The sequence below is a fragment of the Puntigrus tetrazona genome, chromosome 15 (assembly GCF_018831695.1).
Source record: "Puntigrus tetrazona isolate hp1 chromosome 15, ASM1883169v1, whole genome shotgun sequence".
In the NCBI taxonomy this organism is placed as follows: Eukaryota; Metazoa; Chordata; class Actinopteri; order Cypriniformes; family Cyprinidae; genus Puntigrus; species Puntigrus tetrazona.
The window spans coordinates 21,937,063-21,959,039 of record NC_056713.1 but is presented as its reverse complement, the minus strand read 5'-3'; the positions used below and the strand labels follow the sequence as shown (position 1 = coordinate 21,959,039).

The window sequence follows — 21,977 nt, the reverse complement described above, 5'->3', positions numbered from 1 at the left end:
TTTATTTATCTGCATATAATTTCCATTCACGTTCCGTCCACGTGACACCATGTTTAACACCGTCAAGGCATGGGAAGGAAATATAATGGAAAACTCAATCACTATCATTGATAATTGTTAAAAATGTTTTCTCATGAGCCAATCCTCCGCAATGTCTAATTTTGTTTAGCTTCCGCGTAATAAATTAAGAAAGTTGAATATTTCATGCAAATGCGTGCCTGTGCATCGACAGCGGAGCAAAGCAAATCAAAATCCAGTTTTACTTATTAAATTCATTCCTATCACTCCAGGAAAAAAGTTCGCGCGTGGGTCAGAGCTCGCGTGCAGGTCGCGCCAGTTTGTTTTATGATTCTCATTTCTGCGCAGGAAGTGCCAGAAGACGCAACGGTTATGAACGAGGCCCGAGGGGCTGAAAGTAACCGCTGGCTTCACAAAAAGAAAGTAAATAGATTTTCTCAGTTGATTTTTCGCTTTCATACTGACAGAATCAATGTACGATGCGAATATCGTGCACCTTTACAATGTACTGCGCTTGAGATTGGATAAATCTGTTTAATGCTGGAAGGCTAATCAAGGTGTGTGCTAACATTACAGGTGCCTTCGCTGTTAATATTTTTATCAGACAGACTTATTTAGCTGATTTCATTGCCTTTCGTGATGCCTATGGTTCATTTTAGCATTTCGTTAATATTCGACCGACTTTGTGTATTTAAATTTAGTATTTGTTTACCATTTCCATCCAGGGTCAGTCAACAGATTCTGCTTTCAGCTGTTCATTTCTATCATGAATGACACACAAGCAGGCAGAGATGAAGATTTTTCTCCTTCGCACCAGGTGCTTAAGATAAACACAATTGCCTTCAAAGGATATATTCTGTTTGTCTTACGTTATGTTTTGCAAGCATTTTCTTTTAGTTCAAACGTTTATTAAACAAGACAATTAAGCCGTATTATTTAAAGACCTTGAAGTAAAATAGACGCTATGATAAAGATTCAATATTTTCTGTTGTGATTCAGGAGCAGAGCCCAGCTGTGTGTCTCACAGTGAATGGTCTATGGGTCACCGGTACATTTTGGAGAAAACCTGGAACTGATCCAGGTATAACATTTCCATTATAAAATGGATAGTTCAGTCCTTGATTCTGATTGGTTGAGTAATGATCAAAACTGTTGTAAAATATTCTACAAACATGCATATGTCTGTGTGTTGCTCAGCCTTCACTGTGTTCCACTGTTTCTGAGAATACATTGTTTGTGGGGAGAATGCTGTTTATTAATATCATCACACTTTTTATTTTGTATTTATTTTGTTCTTACTGCGTGTATGGAACAGCTGTACTATAAAAACAAAAAGCCCTTTGATAGTTTTAGTGAATTTATAACAGCCTAACAACGCCCCTTAGCTGTCCACTCTGTAAACCATGGCTTTTAGGACATGTTGCATTATTAAACCATGAATCCTGAAATCCAGTTGATATTTACTGTGGCCCTTTTTAGAGACATATCTTGAAATGAAATTAGCCAAAACATACTCTTAAAACGGATTTAATACATGTTTGACTGTTTACGCACTGCAATTAAAACATTAACTAATCTCTCTGTTATAGTTCAGTTAATAAAAAGGAATTTGAATCAGAGCCCAGCTACGTGTCTATGAGAGTGACCTAGTCTATAGGACACAGTGCATTTTAAGAGTAGAGAATACACAGAGCCCGATCTGGTATAACAACAAAATACATAATTGAAATTTTAATTGTATAAAATTATTTGTATAAAAAAAATAAATTTCAATAGTTTTTATGTGTTATTTTACATTTTATATAGTTATTTTTGCTTATATGTTTACATTCTTGCTCACACAGTGACATCATTAAATTTACAGTTTTATATCAACATAGTGTAAATACTAAAAAGTTCTCTTAAGGATATATTAATGTTATTTTTATGAGTAACTGTTAATACAATGCTTCAGTTTTGTTGCCTTCAATCTCTCCTTGTTATGATTCCCAGATTCAGCAGAAGAAATCAGAACCAGAACATAGCTGGGTATCAATGAGAAATGATGAGTTTATTAGTCACCTGGTACAGATTGATCTCAAGTAGGCCTATAATATTTCTTCTAAAGATATAACTTTGTAAGTATTACAGAATATAGAAAAGCATTTGCTTAATAAATAACTGAAGTAATAATTTGAATAATTTTGCAGCGATGAAGTCCTCAACAGAATTTAGATTCAATCTGATGGAAAAGTTTATGTGCCTGTGTGAAGAATAGCAAGCAGAAACAACACTCTGAATAGAGATCTACACAGGGTCTACATCACAGAGAGTAAGTGGAGAGAATCAGTAATAGACATGAAGTAGAGACAAGGTCAGAGACACAGTCCAGGAGAGCAGCAACAGAGAGACACCGATCAAATGCAGTGAGATCTTTAGATCTTTGCCTGGACAAGACAAAGCCATCAGAACTGTGCTGACAAAGAGTCACTGGCATTGGAAAAACAGTCTCTTGTGCAGAAGTTCATCTGGACTGGGGCTGAAGGAAAAAGAATCCAGGACGTGCAGCTCCTTATTTCCACTTCCTTTCAGAGAACTCAATCTGATGAAGGACAAAATACTCAGTCTTTCAGGTCTTCTTCATGTCTTTTCCTTGGAAACAAAAGAAATGAAATATCTTGTGACAAATATAAAATGTTATTCATCTTTGATAGTCTTGATGATGTCGTCTTCCCTTACATTTTAAAAAACAGAGACTCACGGCATGCAAACAAAAAGAAATCAGTGGATGTGCTGCTGACAAACCTGATTGTGGGGAATCTGCTTCCCTCCTGCTCTCATCTGGATCACCTCAGACCAGCGGCGCTGATCTCATCCCTCTGAGTGTGTCCATCCCGAGGTCACAGAGTGCGAGGCTTCAATGATCTAAATAGAAAAGAGAATACTTTGGGAAGAGGATCATGGATCAAAGTCTATTAAAAGAATCATCTCACACCTGGGAGTCATCAGGAGCCTCTGTCATGGCCCACATCCCAGTGTTCTGCTGGATCTCAGCCGCTGTTTTAGAAAGATGCTGAGTCAAGCAGAGGAAGTAAGAGAAGATTCCCAGACTCTGACTCAAATGTACACACACTTCTTGATCCTTCAATTCGACATCCAAACATAGGGAAAGGACTATGAAAAACTTGACAGATAAATTATCCTCAAACTGGGAATCTGGCTTTCAGCAGCTTATAAAAGTAATCTGATCTTCTATAGGAAGACCTGATAGAGTGTAGCATTGATGTGACAAGAAGCATCTCAGTGTACTCAAGTTGTGTACTCAAGATCTTCAGGAGAGGAGTTTAGCTGGTATCAGGACAAAGTCTTCTGCTTTGTTCATCTGAGCGTTCAGGAACATCTGGCAGCTCTATATGTTGCACCTCCTGTATAAACAGCAACACAAATGAGTTTAAAGAAATCAAACAGAGTTTGTGGTCTAAAATTGCTGGACTTTTTCAACTTGATTCATCAGAACATGTTTCATTGTCTGAGCTACATCAGAGAGCTGCACGAGGTTTCACAGAGTAAAATGGACATTTAGATCCCTTTCCATGGTTTCTTCTGGTCTGTCTGTGGAGTCTAATCAGGTTCTCCTTCAAGGACTAATAAAACAAACAAGATGCAGGTCTGAAAGCAATGTGAAAACAGCTGAGTACATCAAGATGAAGATCCGGATCATTGCAGCACCAGATAAATCTGATCAATCTGTTCCACTGTCTGAATAGACTGGGTGATAATTCACTAGTGGAGGAAATACAACAGTATCTGGAAATCTGGAACATTAAATAAAAACCAGCTCTCTTCATCTCAGTGGTCAGCTGTGGTTTTTGTGTTGTTGACATCAGAGGATGTTTTTCAAGAAGGATTTGATCTGAATAAATTTGTATTAATAAATAATAAAGCTGAAAATATAGAAAAGTTTTTCAAAAGCTCTTACCTTTGATTAAAGAAGCCAGAATGTGCGCAGTAAAAGTATGACTGAGAATAATCACTTTACTGTCAAAATGATGAAGAAATCTTTCAGTAAATGGGACTATTCCAGCGGCATTTTTAGACTTTAATCAATTCATTTAATCAAGTAGACATTAATCAACCGTTAAACCTTTTGATTTGTACTGTGAAAATAGTGAATTCACTGTTAAACTGATCTGATCTGAGAGAAAAGAAGAGTGTGTCATTGTTCTCACAGGTTGTGTGGATTGTGGTCTTACAGATGAAAGTTGTGCTGCCTTTTAGCTTACGCCTGAGATCAAACCCTCACACCTGAGAGAACTGGATATGTCTAGGAATGAACTAGGGAAATTCAGGAGTCACTCTGCTCTCTGCTGTACTGGAGAATCATCACTGTAACCTTAAGAAACTAGAGTAAGATCATAAATCACTCCAGCCGTGAACCTTCATAGTTCATTTGAAGGGTTCAGTCTCTTTCTGCTGTTGTGAGCTGACTGAACTGAAGACCTCTCCAGTAAACATGATACTGCAGTGGGCTAAGAGTCACACTGAAATACACACGCTCACACACACAGACTTCAATATGATCTTGATCTTAAAGGGTTAACTTTAAAATTTCATCAATATCAATCAATCAATCATTTTTATTTAAATAGCGCTTTAACAACACAGGTAGTATCAAAAGCACTGAACAGTGTAAAACAGTAGAAGAATACAATGATAGGGATGTATTGTGTCGAGAGTGAACAATTTGTTATTAAATGCAGAGGCGGTTCCGTAATCAATTGACGATAGTTGCTATGAAGTTAAGTGTCCTCAACAAAGCAAGAGGCTTACACTTTCATCAATTACCCCCATGTTGTTCCAAACCTGTAAAAGCTTAATTTGTCTTCTGAACACAATTTAAGTTTTTGATGAAATTGGGAGGTTTATGCGACATGTCTCATTGACTGCCAAACCACTGTCAAGTTGCAGAGAAGTATGAAAGATGTCATCTGAATCTACATCTCCCTCTACTGGTTCAGCTGCAATATTGTGAAGCTGTGAGAATACTTTTTGGGACAAATGAAAACAAAAATAACATCACCAAAGCATCATTTTAGACAGCTTCTGGTATTCACAATCAATGTACACAGTTCTGTGTTAAACGCAATGTAAAAACACTTAAAGTGTACAAATCAAAGTGCAAATACATGTACAAGTTGTATCCTTTTCATTATGCTCTAACATACGTTATGTGCATACACAGGAAGCTGTTCAAAAATGGAGCTACGGTGATGGTACAGTATCAAATCTTTGAATAAAGTCCCTATTTTTGTTTTTCTTTTTCATCCAAAATTATCCTCGTAGCTTCACAACTGCTTCATCCTTTTTCTGCACATTGACAGTGGTAATCGTGACGGCAGTCGATGGAACAGTCACAAGCCTCTCGGATTTTATAAAAATATATATTATATTCTGAACACAAACAAAGACAAAGTGATTAAAGATGAAATGTTCATTTTGGGGTGGAGTAAACCCCATTTGTGTTTTATTTTTTGCATTTAGTTTTAATTGTGGAAAACCACACACATATCACTACTGCATACATTTCACTACAGATCTTTTATCATGATGTTTTGTGCACTTTTTTAGAGAGCGTGTTATTGTTCTCTTCAGGTTGAGATATTGTGGTGTCACAGATGAAGGTTGTGCTGCTCTGGCTTCAGCTCTGAGATCAAACCCCTCACATCTGAGACAACTGGATCTATCTGGAAATAACCTAGGAGACTCAGTGATACTGCTTTCTGATGTACTACAGAATCCTCTCTGTAAACTTGAAAAACTGTGGTAAGATCATATAAGCCACAATGTATGATTCTGTCTTCTCCTGATACTATTCTCTCTTGTTTTTTCATTACATATTAGCTATGTATTTATACAGATATTCAATACTTGTTTAACTAATACTGGATAGGTCTACTTGTATTGATCTAGGGCTGGTACATCACCCTCATACATCCTTTACTGATCTGCACATTTGATATGGTTAGATTTTAGGGGGTGTAGAGTTGGTCTTTGTTTGTTTCAATTTGTTTACAATTTTAAGTCACATGTAAGCTGTATGGTTTTACATGGTAATATACTACAATACAATTATGTACAAGTAGTATCTACCATCTACATTTACAAGCATAAATTATATGTATGTGATCTCAGGTTTTACATGCCTTACATACACTTAAATATTAGTACAAGTCTGCTATGTAATGAATAATATAATGACAAATCCTTTAGAATACATTTTGCGTGCTGTGAAGACATCTTTATATTTTTGACTGAGAAGTTTCATGATCATATTTTGTGCCCTGTGACGATTTAGATCTCTGCCAAACATTTATTTGTGCTTTGAGTTTGTGCTTTCTGCATTCACTGTTAAACTGGTGTGATCTGAACAGAGAGAATGAAGAGTGCGTCATTGTTCCTGCAGGTTGTGGAACTGCGGTGTCACAGATGAAGGTTGTGCTGCTCTGGCTTCAGCTCTGAAATCGAACCCCTCGCACCTGACAGAGCTGGATCTGTCTAATAATAAACTACGTGACTCAGATATGCAGCTTCTCTGTGATGCACTTAAGAATTCCCAATGCAAACTGGAGATACTGGAGTAAGGTCATTTTTCCGATACTCTCACATGTCTTTGTCCTCAGTATAAGACAAATGTGCACTAAATCACAGCACAGATGACTGAAGGTGATGTTAATGTATTTTATCTTTAACACATCGCATGACCACCTGCTCCTGTTTTTGACCCACTAACCTCTTACTTCAGGTAGTTTGATTAATACAGTACTTCTTCACCTGCCCATCTATTTTTTTTTTTACTTTCCTCTTTTCTACGTTAAATTCTGTGTGCTCATTTTATTCTCAAAGATGTAACCTGGATGATCAGACAATAATATGTGGTTTAGTGAGCCACTGTTGCTTACCAGGTTCTGTTTATAAGCTGCAGAACGGAATCCAGAGGCCCTGGTCGAAGGTCAATGCGTGTTTGGTCTTTTCTTTTTATCTCCTCAAAAATCACTAATATTTATTAATCTTTTGGGTTTCCAATTATAGCACTGAACTTATACACAATTTTATCTGACTCCAATCTTTCGTGATTTTATTTATATTTATTAAAAGGTAACTGCTGATCCCTCTAGTTGTGATTCAATTTGGATCATTGATTAACTATAATATTTCCTAGTTTCGACTTATCGTTCGTTAGGAGTCCGGGTCGCTTAGAGACCTTGTTTGGCCAGAACAGACTCACGACACATCTGGGCTAGTCCAGGTCTTAGTCAGAGGCTACCCCGTAGATCGCTTACCTTAATGCAGCCATCTCCTCGATAGACTCAAAAGAGTCATTTTTAATGCGTTCTAAGTAATAGCATGCTAAGCCAGTTTGATGGCCAGAAGTCAAGATCTCAAGACGGCTCCATCCATCGATCATTGATCTGACTCACCCTAGCACGCCAACAATGCGGAAAACCTCAGAAGTCACTAACCTACTAGAAAAGTTATTTCAGACAATATTATAAGTTAACCAAGATTAACATTTATTAATTAATAACACAAAACTCTCTTTACTCTCTTTTGAAGTCCTTTTGTTCATTTGGATATCCCTTCTCAGATCAGTCTTAATGCATATACAGGTTTTGATTCACCTCCTTACAAAGCTGCCAGATGAGAGAAAATATTACACAGTTATGTGTTTGATCACAATAGTTAACAAATGATATGTAGTGGTGAACATGTAAGGTCTGTGAAGCAAATGTCCTCCTGTATTTGTTTATTAGAGCTTAAAGTGACTGTTTCATCCTTATATCACTCTAAAACACCTTATTTGCCCCTAAATTATCCTGCATATTAGAACATTAAAGTACACATTAGTACCTGAACTGTATATTTTAGTACCTTTTGAAAAGGTACCACCCCAGCCGTGGCAACTTTTGTACCTTTTCATCTGCACCACTGAGCATCTACATGCTTAAATCTCATTCTAACAGAAGCAGTGTTTGCCATCATATCTCCTTCCCTGCTCTGAGACCAAAGCCAATAACAAACCACAGACACTTCAACAGCAATTCACACTGTCATTGTTCTCTACAGGTTGAGTTATTGCGTGGCTCACAGATAGAAGTTGTTCTGCTCTGGCTTCAGCTCTGAGATCAAACCCTTCACACCTGAGACATCTGAATCTGATTGGGAATAAACAACAGAAGTTAGAAGATCCATTTCTTTCCGATCTGAAGGATGATGAACCGTATTATAAACTGAAGACATTATACTATTGTGAGTATATTATTAATTAAGTTTGTCCAAATTAAGTAACGGTTATAAGTCGTATTATTTTGTAATGTTTATTATTTGTAATAATTATAATAATTTCATTAAAAATCTTACCCTTTATGGAGCTACGACTAGCTCTTAACATTAAGAAGATATTTAAGACAATTTTAAGAAGAAAAATCTTAAGTAAAAATACGAATAATAATTTTCGGGAATACAAAATAGTCTTTATCTTTTTACCTAAATTAAATAATAAGACGAAAATGGCAGTTAAGAGAAATTTCTTCTGGCCCCAGGTCTTTTCAGTTTCTGTATATTAAGCTGTGTTTAATAATATTTTCATCTCTTACAGTGTCCCTGTAATATGAATATCATTATGTATTTTTTTCTGAAATGGATCTGTGATGCGACAGCAGTTTCTTCAGGAACGACTTTTGGTGAATAAGGAGCCACTGCAGAAATCAACAGAGACTGACAACGCAAATGCAATCTTGCTGCTTTTTTTTTTTTTTTTAAGGACTGTTCTTATAAATTTCCAAAACAGTTTATTAGAGGACCTGAACTTACTGTATCATTTAAAAGTATTTTTTTATAAGCAATGACCCATTGAAATTAGTGCTGAAGAGCACTATTAGTAATTTTGAATCATTTTAGATTCACTATATTGACTACAGTGTAGCTGTAACATTCAGTACACACTGATAGAAGTGATCTAAACTCTAATTTTAATCTACAAGCCAGACTATTTATTCTAATGTGACGATGTGATTTATTGTTCAATTATCCCAGCATTGTTTTCATGACTCTTTTAAACAGCAGGAGAATCTCCACCATCTGGGGCCATCACTGTTTGAAGTTTATGTCTTAATATTAGCCTGTTATTGAATGTCTGTATTCAGTCAGGTAAGACTGTGTTTCTAAGCTACCGTCAAAGGAGCTGTGTTATTTATCATAGTGCATCGAAGAGTATATCTATCTATCTATCTATCTATATATATATATATAAGTATATCTATATCTTATTATAGTGATAACATAACAATTCTCAGTAACAGTCCAGTTTCCTAATGACCAGCTGATAGTGAATAAGGAGCTGCTACTGAGACACACCATCACACAATCAACAGAGACACACTTATTTTTATTATTATTATGTGGTTCTGTCCTTTAAATTACAGGTTCAACGATGTAATTTGCGGAACTGAACTCACTGTATCATTTTATATTTTTTATGATTATTTATTCAGGTGTGCACCTAAACCTTTTATAGTATGTACTTTTATTGCTTACTGAACGGAACAAATTAGTTTTTTACATTAATCCATGGACTGACCGTCACACACCGCTAGTACATATGGAAGAGGACCGAGCCAATGATAGTGTTGTGGGCGGGCGATACATGTAGTCACGCCCCAAACACCTTTCGAGGCGAGTGAGGTGCTGAGAGTTCTGCTGAACGAAGACGGAAGCTGAAGATGGTCGCTGATATAAACTGAGATCACGATGATGCCTCGTCGACCGTATGGAGACGCACGTCGCCGATTTCTAGAAAACCAAAACGCCAAGTGCAGGTGAATTTTCTGCTCGTCTGGTAAATGTCGCAGTATCACATCCATTGCGTCCACAGCCCGCGAGTTATCATACCATGTTTTGATTTACAGACCCTTCAATCGTTTAACGCCGCGGCACAGAGAGGGATATTCCTCAATGGCAGTACTTATATTTTACTCCGTATTCAGTAACTAAAGTCGCGATGAGCGTTGCCCCATTCCTCAAAAGTTTGTCATAACAGTAAGAAAACCCCCAAAATTCACGTTCGTCATCAAAATAAAATGAACAAACTGATTTACGCGATACTATATTTTATAGAACAGCAGATTTTTTAAGATTTTTTTTCATTTAAAGGAAAAACAAAATGTAAAATAGTCAGAATGTGTATTCCTGCATGCTATTATTCATGCATTAATATCAATATCTTTATATTTTTAAAGATTTTAAACTGTTGTGTTTACAAGTCAGTTTATATTGTGACATTTTAATATTAAAAATTTTGTAGATATCTATAAGCATCTATTTGGACAAACATGTCTTCAATAAATAAATAAAAATACAATTATTATTATAATTATCCATTGCATTGCATATTACTGATAACTGAGAAATATTAACAGGAAAAAATGGTTTGTTTGTTAATTCTTACAAATACTTCATGTTGTTTTTTAATTTTTAACTGAACCTAACTACTGTTTATTTTAGTGCACAGTCAAGAGCTGAATGAAATCAAGAGCCATGATCGCTGAAAAGAATTCATCCCAAAACAGAAGAACTACAAAGGCCGACAAGTCTTTTGCTTGCCTTGAGTGTGGAAAGAGCTACGCGCTACAAGGAAGCTTTAAAAAAGCACCAGCTAATTCATAACGGTGAGAAGCACGAATGCCCTCAGTGTGGAAAGAGCTTTGCACTAAAAAGCCACCTTAACAGACACGTTAAAATACACACCGGGGAGAAACCTCACGCGTGTCGTCACTGCGGAAAGAGTTTTTCTCAAAAGATTCATCTCAGCCGTCATCTGCGGCGTCACGAAGAAACGCTCAGCTGTGATCAGTGCGGAAAGAAGTTTAGATCCTCATCATACCTCGACAAACACCTGCTGGTCCACGCGGTTGAGAGGCCGTACTTGTGCTCGGTGTGCGGAAAGAGTTTTTCACGGCTGGCCAACTGCAAGAAGCACCAGAAGATCCATTCTTCTGAGAGGAATCATACCTGCGTCGAATGCGGAAAGACCTTCATTACGCCCGAATACCTGCGAAAGCATCAGAAAACTCACACTACGAAAGACCGTTCGCCTGCCCGCAGTGCGGTTCACGGCTTCAGAGAGAAAATCCACCTCAGCAAACACGCGAGGTCCACACCGGAGAGAAGCCGCACACGTGCCGTCACTGTGGGAAGAGCTTCATACAACCGTCGGGTCTCCGTTATCACATGCATCTTCACTCCGGAGCGAAACCGTACAGCTGCGATCAGTGCGGTAGAAGCTTCACATCGTCGTCGCTTCTGAAAAGGCACACTGTCGGGTGCACACGGATGCGAGGCTCCATAAGTGCTCTTTCTGCGAAAGAGTTTTTCGAGAGCGAACGTTTTGAAAGAGCACAGAAAACTCCACAACGCCGTGCGAGATCACATGTGTTTTGAGTGTGGGAAGAGCTTTACTGCTGCTAGTCATTTGATGCAACACCGAAGAACCCACACCGAGAAAACCGTTCGGCTGCCCGCAGTGTGGGAGGACTTTTCGCTCAGAAAAGCCATTTAAACAAGCACGTAAAACGCACCATTGCTCAAATACAGTAAATAATCTGAAATTCTGATCAGACAAATGTTTTTAAGTTGTTCGGAGAAGGCTGCGCTTTTCGGGTTGTTGTGCAAAAAGGTTGCTATGAAATTTCACAAGATTTGTACATTGTTTTTCTTTAGTTTAGGGTGCGTTACTTTATTCTAACGTTTTGTTTTCTAAATCTAGCATGTGTTCAGTAACAAGCTTTAAAGATTACATTAATTGCTTTACTTTGTGAAAATGCATCTCAGTTGTAACTCAATAAGGTTGCCAAATAAAGGAAATTAATTTTCAAATATTGCATAGGTATTATCCTTGTAAAGCTTTTTTTCATCTCACCAGTGTTCTTTTTGTAAGTTCTTCTGGTGTCCACCTGATCCCTAATGACGCTGAAAAGAGGACCTGACAGCAATGAGAAAACAGTTACATACATCAAGATGAAGATCAGGACGACTGACTCTACAGAGGAATCTGTTCCACTGTCTGAATGAACTGGGTGATCATTCACTAGTGGAGGAAATACAACAGTATCTGAAATCTGGAACAGTAAATAAAACCAAACTGTCTTCATCTCAGTGGTCAGCTGTGGTTTTTGTGTTGTTGACATCAGAGAAAATCTGGCCCAGTTTGATATTAGTACATTTGTTGGAGAAAACAATAGAGTTGAAAAACTGAAAGTTCTTCAGTATCTACTGCCTGTGGTTAACGTTCAGTAAGTATTACTAAGAAAACCATAATTGTAGCATAATTATTGCTACGTTAAATTCAAACTGGAAAAAGTGTGGATTTAGCTCAGATTATTTTTATATTATGTGGTGTCTTATTAGCCTGTGCAGAATCTAACTTTAGCTCTGTTGCACAGTGAGAGTTTGTTATCCTGTGTCCATATAATTTCAAGTGTATTTTTTATTCATGATTAATCTTTTCCCCCATCTCAGTCTCAGAGACCATATTTTAATTATTTTTATGGTATCCTTTAGACAGCTGTTAATAAATTACTCTGCAACTACATGTCAGGTAGCTTTCATTAGAGCATTAGTAAGGTACTGTGCAGATCTTAAATAAACAATGTCAAGATATGATATTAAGTATATTTAATATGGTCTTCATTGTGTGTTAGAAATAATCATACTCTTAAAAGCTATAATCACAAATATGTGAATATTGTAATGCATTATAATAGTTTTATGCTTATTCATGAGATGTTCTAACACATTGTTTTTTTTTATAATGCATTATGCATTCATTATAATGCCCATAAGAATACCTTTATAATAATAATAATAATTTTAGAACTATAATTAATAAAAACCAGCTTTTAAAAATGTTTAGTGCACACACTTTATCTCAGCACAAAACTGGATTCTGATAACTAAAGATGAAGCATTAATGAGAGATGTGACAGTATTACATTTTCAAATCATCTTATTGAATGATGTTACAAGAACAATAATAAGGAATCTGAGCATTTTCATCTAAAGTTTGAATATCTTTTCTGGGCGTGCGTGATTTAGCCCAGTTTTAAATGTAAAAATGTATCATAAACAAATAAATTTAGTTGATTTAGCAAATATCAGAAAATGTGGATTAAGGTATACCAGCTAGTTTTTGCTGCATCTTCAAAACATTTTCTTTAAATGTGGATTAAATCCATTTAAAATAAAAATGATTATAATAGAGGCACAAAAAAAGGTCTTTCAAATGTTGAAAAAGGCCCAGACTTCAGATATTCCCCAAAATACTGCTTTTCACTGCTCATTGCTCATGTAAGTTGTGTGATTGCTCACATGATTTACATTATATATATATATACTCATTCATGTATGACTTTTTTATTATTTCATATTGTTTTGGAAAGTGTTTAACTGTTTTCCTGTTCTGGAGAAATTCTATTATACAAGACTATACTTCAGTGGATTATACTTTCAGCAGATCAGTTTAGACTCTTATTTTCCACATAGAATAAGGCTTATGAAACCATCGCTTCATTAGTGGCTCTGAAACACAATTAATGGTCTGTTTAGATCTGTTTTGTTCTGAGAGAGTGAAGAGCGTGTCATTGTTCTCTACAGGTTGTATGATTGTGGTTTCACAGAAGAAGGTTGTGCTGCTCTGGCTTCAGCTCTGAGATCAAACCCTGGACACCTGAGACAACTGAACCTATTTGGGAATAACATATCAACATCTAAGTTGGAGGTTCTTGCTGATCTGAAGAATGATCCACATTATAAACTAGAGACATTATACGGCTGTGGGTATGTTCTTATTTAAAGCTTTTAAATGAATTAGTTTAGTAACTAATATGCGTGTAAATGGAGAATATAAGCTGATACTTCATGTCCACTTTAGTCTCTGTATCTTAAGCTGTTTAATAAGAGTTTAATTCAACAACGTGACTCCCTTACAGTGTCTCTGTGTGTAGTGATGAAGAGAGAGCCATGTACTTTTTTTGAATATACGTATGATCAGTTTTTTTTTTATTCGTATATATGGCTGTAATATAAATATCCTAATATTTGTGGCTGTGATTTGACAGCAGTAGTTTCTCATACTCATATGTGACTTATTGTGTTTTATTGTGTTTTAACCTGTTTCCTCAGGACCAGCTGATGGTGAATAAGGAGCACTGCAGAGAGACGCACAGCGATCACATCATGTGTGCTATATTTTGTTTATTGAAATAGGAGAGTGTTATTCATTTATCATTATAATATATCATTATTTTTTTATTTTGTGAAAATTTAGGAGCCTGAGATAGATGTCTTTCCAAGTACCTACCAGACTAATAATCAAATATCCTCCAAATGATTTCAGCTGACATTTATTTCTGTAAAGCATTTGTATATTTCTATATTACAATCATTTAGACTTTAGATTCATTTACTGGTTTCTTGCTTTTCCTCCTTCCTCCGAGTGCATTATTTACTAATATCTGTATCTATGTTGAATCATATTCCTCATGATGAAATTTCTGAAACAATCAATAAAAAGCAGATTAATTACTTAAATATGCTGAAAAGGAGTATTCTTTTTTTTTCCTAAACTGCTCACCACAGCAGCAATCTATTGTTAAACATGTAGGGATAACAACATATACAATGGTTGAATGAAGAAATGAATATTTTCCACATGTTAGATAGTAGATCACAGAATGATGACAAGCTGGTCGAGGGACTGATCCTCTGGGCAATCCCTTTTTTTAGTCATGTGGTAACATGCATTCACCTGATGTTCACGGATGGCAGTGACCTCTTTCATGTGGGTTTTGTTCAGAAGTTTATAGAGGTTAATGCATGTATAAACAAGCTGACAAACTTCTTAAATGTGTAAATGTATTCCAAAGTCTGTCCTAATAGTCAACTGCAGAATTTCTCTCGCTTATTGCTCAGAAACTCATTGCAGGAATGGGGTGACAAAACTGTCCTGACAAAACTAATTTACAAATACTAATGACATAATGAAATAATAATGCAGTCACAGAGATCTTTTTTTCTCAAGAAGATAATCTCAAAAAACTACACACACGCACACCCATATATGCATAAAAAAATTATATATATATATATATATATATATATATATATATATATATATATATATATATATATATATATATATATAGATTAGAAAAGATAAGAGTCTAACTAAAGATATCGTTTAGTTAGACTCTTATTTTGAAATGAACTTCAGCAGTGTCGAGCGTCACCCGAAATACTCTGAGCTGTTCGTGAACATGCTTTATACTGTTACATTTAGTTCAATTTCTGTCGCTACAAACTGTTAATTACTGGCGTTTTAATGGGTGAAATTCCCGTTACAGAGTTTTAAATGAAATCGGTGGCTTTGTAAGTATGCTTAAACTGTTTTTCCATGTTTTCATCTGGAAGCTGCTGCAGTTAATTTGTATTTTCAGTAGATTTACCTTCCAGTACACTTTTTTTTTTATTAATCTTTTAATTGATACCACTTTATTACTTTTCTAAAAGGATTTTGTATCGGAGAGCAGTATATGACTGATAGTCATTTATTTGATATAATAAAATTATTATGTTGTACTATTATGACTGTATGTGCTCTTAATATGCATGTTTTAACCCCATTCAGCTTCTCTATAAACCAAAATGGGTAAAAAGAAGGGGAAAGACAGAAGTCCTCGAGCAGACAGCAGCGCCGAGGCAGCAGGTACGTGTTTGACAGCTGCTCTGAACAAATGAAATCCTGACCGTGATTTAATCACGATTCTCCTGCTGCCTTGCAAGGGGTTTCCTGCACCCACATCCGTAAAGGAACAGAGCACAACCTACTGAAGAAAGTCAGCCTGAGTGAGCAGCGGAGCTCGTGTCAAGACTGTGAGCCGGACGAACCTGGCGAAAAACAGATCTCGGAGGATGAAGCCGACGGAGAAAGTCCAGCTGTGTGGATGTGCCTGAAATGCGGCCACAGAGTAAGTGATCAGCAGCGTTGTCGACCAATCGAGCTACAATCAGCTTAGGCTCACGATGCAAGCCGAGGTCATTTATTCCACATAAACCATGTTGTGATCCTCATCAGGGCTGTGGGAGATCGGAGAATCAGCATGCGATTAAACACTACAAGACGCCTCGATCTGAGCCGCACTGTTTGGTGCTCAGTCTGGACGTCTGGAGCGTCTGGTGAGTGACCCGCATCTCCTCTTCATCACTGAAATGAAGCAGGCTCTGTGTGTTCAGAGATCTTACCTTGCTCTCCGATGTGCTGCAGGTGTTACGCCTGTGACGATGAAGTTCAGTACTCCAGCACGGGCAGCTGGCACAGCTGATCACAAACATACGAAAACAAGTGCTGTCGGATCCTGGCAAGAAGAGCTCCAACAAAAGTAGGCGTTTTAGAGTTTTTAGAGCCAGTTTTCTTGTGTAACACGTTATAGAAACGGAAACACCGCTAATCGAACCTGAAGTTTGTCTGTAGAGATTTGCAATTAAAAATGTGCATACGTGTTCTGCAGGAAGTACGAAAGAAGAGAGCTTGGAGACGAATCCCGAGAGCCAATGCTGGATGAGGAGAAGGAGAACAAGGAGGAGAAGAAGAAGAAGAAGAAGAGCGCTCAAAAGATGATGAAAGTCCAAAACGCAGAAAGCAGCAGCGGCCGCAGGAAGCGCCGGGTCGTGGCGCCAGGGTCTCAGTAATCTGGGCAACACGTGTTTCTTCAACGCAGTCATGCAGGTACAGAGTCGTCGATTTAGCCACTTTACGCCGGAAACGGGAACACGGCAAACCCTAATGGTCTTGTCTTCTTTCTCTCTCAGAATTTATCACAGACGCGGTTTTTGCGAGAACTTCTGGACCAGATCGCAGACGAAGAAGAGCTCCTTCACCGTCCACGCCTGCGCCGCCGCCTGAGCTGGTGCTGATGCTGAGCCGCTTCACGCTCTTCTCTGGTTCTTTTTTGCGCGTAAAGCTTCCTCTAAAAAGAATGTCTTCATTGTGATTTCAGGCACCTCTTCAGATCCAGCTGGAAAGGCCCGGGTCTCTCACGCTGGCTATGTGTCAGTTACTGAATGAAGTCCAGGAGACCAAAAAAATGTTGTGACCCCTAAAGATCTCTTCACACAAGTATGTAAAAAGTAAGTATCCCAGAAAAGTGTTCCCAGCTCAGACGCCTCATATAATAAGTATAATGTCCAGTAAAGATTTTATTGCATGTTTAGTGTTTGGTTTGACTCGTTTTTTACTTTTACAACAGATAAAATGACAGAAAATAATTTAAATAATGTAAAAGTCATCAGAAAAGCAATAGCATGATCAAAAGTTAAAGAGTAACCATTACAAAATATTACTACGTATTTGATTATTGATTCAATGATGCTGACAGTTTAGATTTGCATCACAGGAAAAACGTACATGTTAGAATATATTAAAATGGAAACGGTCATATAAAATCTCACAATATAGTTTTTGTGTGTACTGTATATTAAATTATTGCATTCTTTCTTATCTGTTTCTTTCAGAGCTCCACGTTTTAAGGGCTTTCAGCAGCAGGACAGTCAGGAGCTTCTGAGGTACCTTCTGGACGGCATGAGGGCAGAAGAAGTGAAGGTAAGAACCTCTAACAGGAGCGGATGAAACGTGCATCATCTCAGCAGCGGACTCATGTCTGCATGTTTTCTGTCATTGGCATTTAAGACACTTTAGTCTGAGATTTTCTTCTCTTTATTTCCTGTATTTTTCTAGAGGGTCAATTCTGGAATTCTGGAGGCTTTGAAAAGCTCTGGAAAAAGCTTAGAAGCTGAGCAGATGAAGAAGGTTATTAAAGGTACAAGTCGTTGTCGGATTACCAGATTATCAATTTATGTGTTTCAATGTAATGCTTAAAGCGTGGTTATGAAATGAGTGAAAGGAAATCTTTAACTTGACTTTCTCTGCATCGCTTTCCACCAGAGTATGAGAAAACGGTGCGCCCAAGAACTTTGTGGACCGAGTGTTTGGTGGAGAGATGAGCAGCACGGTGATGTGTAAAGAGTGCAGAACTGTGTCTCTGGTGACAGAGATGTTTCTGGACCTTTCTCTTCCTGTAGCCGACGAGGTGAGCTTCACAGCGCTGCTTTATCCCTCACGTGAATGTTCTGGGAAAGTGAACTGATTTTGAGCGCTTTCCTCCAGGCCTACAGGAAGAAGAACCAGAAGAAAGCCACCCAGCATCGCAGCAGCGCCGGTGAAGATGGAGACGCAGAAAACGCAACGCCTTTGGCCAATGGGAATGAAGACATGCCTACAGGAACTGGAAGCAAGTACCAGCTGAAGAAAGCAAAGAAACAGGCCAAGAAACAAGCCAAGGTAAAGACACACACACACAAACACACACACACACACTAGTTAAGATGATAAATAAAGTGGAACGATAATGTTTTTGCAATTGTATTATAATTGCTGGTGCTCAGATATAGACACACATTTAAATGAAAATGTAAATTCAATTAAAATAAAATATTGCCTTTTATGTAAAAATGGCAAAAAGGCCATTTATTAGTAATTGCTTTGGCTGATTAATGCACATTTTAATTTCCATTGTTCTTAGTTACTATAGTAACTATAATGTAGAATACTACATTGTGTGAGACATATTTTTTTATGTGTGTGTGTATGTGTCCATAGACTCAGAAACGTCAGCAGAAACTGGGCAGTAAAGTCACTTTGGACGCTCTGACCAATCAGAGCACGGCTAGCAGCGCTGATCTGCCGGAGGCCTCCAATCAAAGCCTATCAATAAACGGCAGCGTTGATGCAGAAGCAGACGAAAACAGCCAAGAGAATACGAGCCCTGAGAAACCTGCAAGCTCTCAAAACGAGGCTGAAGATGAGGAATCCGAGCAAGAACCCGCTACTTCTGTCAACAACCGCTTCAACGCCTTATCTGAAGACCAGGCCTCTGAAGACGTGTCTGTGGATGGAGAAAAACCACAAGATGTGAACGCCGTCGAGGAAGATGAGGGCGCCGAAGAGGATCGGATAACAGAAGAACTGAATACTCTGTCGCTAAAAACAGAAAGTGAGATGGAGAATGGAGATGAGGCCCCAGAAGATGTGAAGGAATACACAGTAGTGAACCAGGACCCCGAGCTTGCTTTTAAATCGCTGGCCAGCAGGACCGCACCAGAGAAGCAGGAGTGTTCAGTGGAGTCCTGTCTCTATCAGTTCACTGAGGTGGAACATCTCACAGAGAACAACAGACTGATGTGTGTCACCTGCACTAAACGCCTTTCTGGAGAGAACGCCTCAGACGGTACTGTGCTCAACTTTCACTGTGTCTGCAGCTGTTTGATCTCACTCTCGTTTCCGTTTTTTTGATCTCCGGTTATGAGCTGTTTTTTTTAGTAACTCAACACAACTCTTCAGAAGCCTCGTTGTAAACCTCATTAGTGAAAACGAAGCTCCTAAACCCTCTTTGTTGTTGTCGCCAGGTAAGAAATCTGTTTACAGAGATGCTCTGAAGCAGATGCTGATCTCCGATCCTCCAGCGGTGCTCACGCTCCACCTGAAGAGATTCCAGCAGGTAAAACCTCTCGTTCGTCCAAAAATAACACGCTCCGAGACCCTTTTACTATCTCGCTTCTATCCCCGTAGGTTGGATACAGTATTTGTAAGGTGAACAGACACGTGCAGTTCCCTCAGGTCCTGGATCTCGCTCCGTTCTGCTCTTTGAACTGTAAGGTGAGCGTCGGTTTCTCAAAACTCGACTTCAAAACTCTCCGATCGGCGGCGCATCGAGCTCTTTTTGTGTTTCAGGGCGTGAAGGAGGGCGAGATGCGAGCGCTGTATAGCCTTTATGGGATAGTCGAACACAGCGGCACCATGCGCTCTGGGCATTACACGGCCTACGTCAAATCACGAGCCGCCACGCGCAGCCACGTAGAAAATGGACTCGATGCTGCTTGTGAGTGTTTTAATGACCTTTCATGTCAACGCATTAATGCAAATTGCATTTAGTCGAAAATGAAGTAACCTTTCGTTACCGCTGTCTTGCATCAGGTCACGCTGAGGCCGGTAAAGGATCGTGGTTTCACGTCAGCGACGGCAGCGTCCATCCGGTTACAGAGGCCAAAGTGCAGGGTTCCCAAGCCTACCTCCTGTTCTACGAGAAGATCTCATAACTCACGCCAGGAACGATCTTTGATGCGAAGGGCTGCTGGTGTTTTTCGTCCGACTCGTTTGCTGCTGCTGCTGCTGGGAAACCCTGCTAAAACACACTGCAAACGAATTGAAAACTTGAATCAAAGCATCGTCTTTTTCCTTTTTTCTGTGATCAGCTGCTGTTCAGGGCAAGGTTTTAATTCATCCAGACCAGATGCAGAACTAACTTGATCCATTTTTTAATTGAGTTAATGATTATTTAAAAGCAATTCAATATTTCTTTTCTTATCTTTAGGCCGTGATGGAACGATTTGATGAGACTTTGGTGTGGTTGTTTGCCTCATACAGCGTACTTAAGTATCTGCTGCCAAGACTGATAGTCATTTTGCATGAATCTAATGAAGAAAAGTCATATTCCATCCCAACATTAATATATATAATTCATTTTCATTGTTATAAAGAAGTCTTATTTTTATTTATGTTTAGTAAATAATCATGGACACATTTTTAAATAGTACTATTTAGAAATGGCACAATCTAAATCAATAAATAACAATTTTTGTTTTATTTGGGGTGTAATGTGACATTTCTTTAACGAGATTCTTCCTTTTTACTTGTAAAACTAAATTGAAATATATATTGGTACAATTTTATAATGCAATAAATACCTTACTGTCCTCTGTATAATGGCAAATGTTTTGTTTTCTAACGTACTAGGGCTTAAAATACAAATAAATAAAATTGACAGTTTTCACCTCTGAAAAGCGTCTGGGCGTGTCTTGTCAAAACAATGATTTGCGCTTACATGGAAACAAAAATTATTGGGCGGCTCAATTTGTAACAATAATAGCTGCGCATTATTAAATGCTTCTCGCGGGGGCGCTCGACGGATCAACGATCTCAGTACTCCATGTAGCTGAGCTCATAGACGAGTTTGATCTATGATTTCTCATAATTTTGTGCTTTATTTTTACATTTTAGATTTGAATTATTTATTAGTTACATGCCGTTTTGGCTCTAATGTCAGCACTTTGTTAATTAATACAATTAATTCTAATAATAAAAAACGACACAAATCCCACGTTAACTGAGCGTTAGGCAATAGTATGAACATACATTTACACCAGAATAATGAATTTGAGAAACGTTTCTAAAATAAAAACAAATAAATAAAAACACCTACAAATGTAACTTTTAATTTGTATAGTCGCACGCTTGACCAATCAGATAGAACTTCCGGCCACTACTCCCGCGTCCTCAATGTTTTCCTCCAAAGCATTTTTCCTCTCTAGTTTCGTTTTCTTTCGCTGTGGCGGGAGTTTAGAACAGGGCACGAGAGGGAACGGTCTCCACGGTAACCGTGTAAGCCGGAAGTGCTGGGCTCGCTTGTGCGAGCAACAACAGCAGATAAACGCAAATTAAATCTACGCTGCATTCAGTTTATACAAATAAAGAATGTATGCGACGTCTCGGAGTGTTACGGAAATGCAGGTGTTTTGTTAATGAGATTCCCGACGTCAAGTTCCGGTGAGGTTTTGCTCGTTGCACTGATTTAAATTTCTGTTAATACCATTATATTTTTAAAGAGCTTTTACCTGACCAAACATTAAATAACTATTTCGATATAATTAAGATCAAACAGTACTTGGTTTTGTTTATCTATCTATCTATCTATCTATCTATCTATCTATCTGTCTGTCTGTCTGTCTATCTATCTATCTCTATGTCTATCTATCTA

The 21,977-nt window shown here is 37.9% G+C and overlaps 1 protein-coding gene, 2 long non-coding RNA genes and 1 pseudogene across 3 annotated transcripts in view; 3 read left to right on the top strand and 1 right to left on the bottom strand.

Annotated features, from left to right (window-relative positions):
- The window catches only part of clstn2b (calsyntenin 2b), a 171,645-nt gene that overhangs the window by 55,268 nt on the left and 94,400 nt on the right, over positions 1–21,977 (bottom strand). The gene's annotated exons all lie outside the window — the stretch shown is intronic.
- LOC122358850 lies at positions 4,337–6,600 on the top strand. Its single transcript, XR_006252648.1, has 3 exons — positions 4,337–4,404; positions 5,650–5,820; positions 6,461–6,600. It is a non-coding gene; the product is annotated as an uncharacterized LOC122358850 (long non-coding RNA).
- On the top strand, positions 9,698–10,598 carry LOC122358851. Its single transcript, XR_006252649.1, has 2 exons — positions 9,698–9,872; positions 10,558–10,598. It is a non-coding gene; the product is annotated as an uncharacterized LOC122358851 (long non-coding RNA).
- Positions 15,341–20,763, top strand: LOC122358847 (annotated as a pseudogene).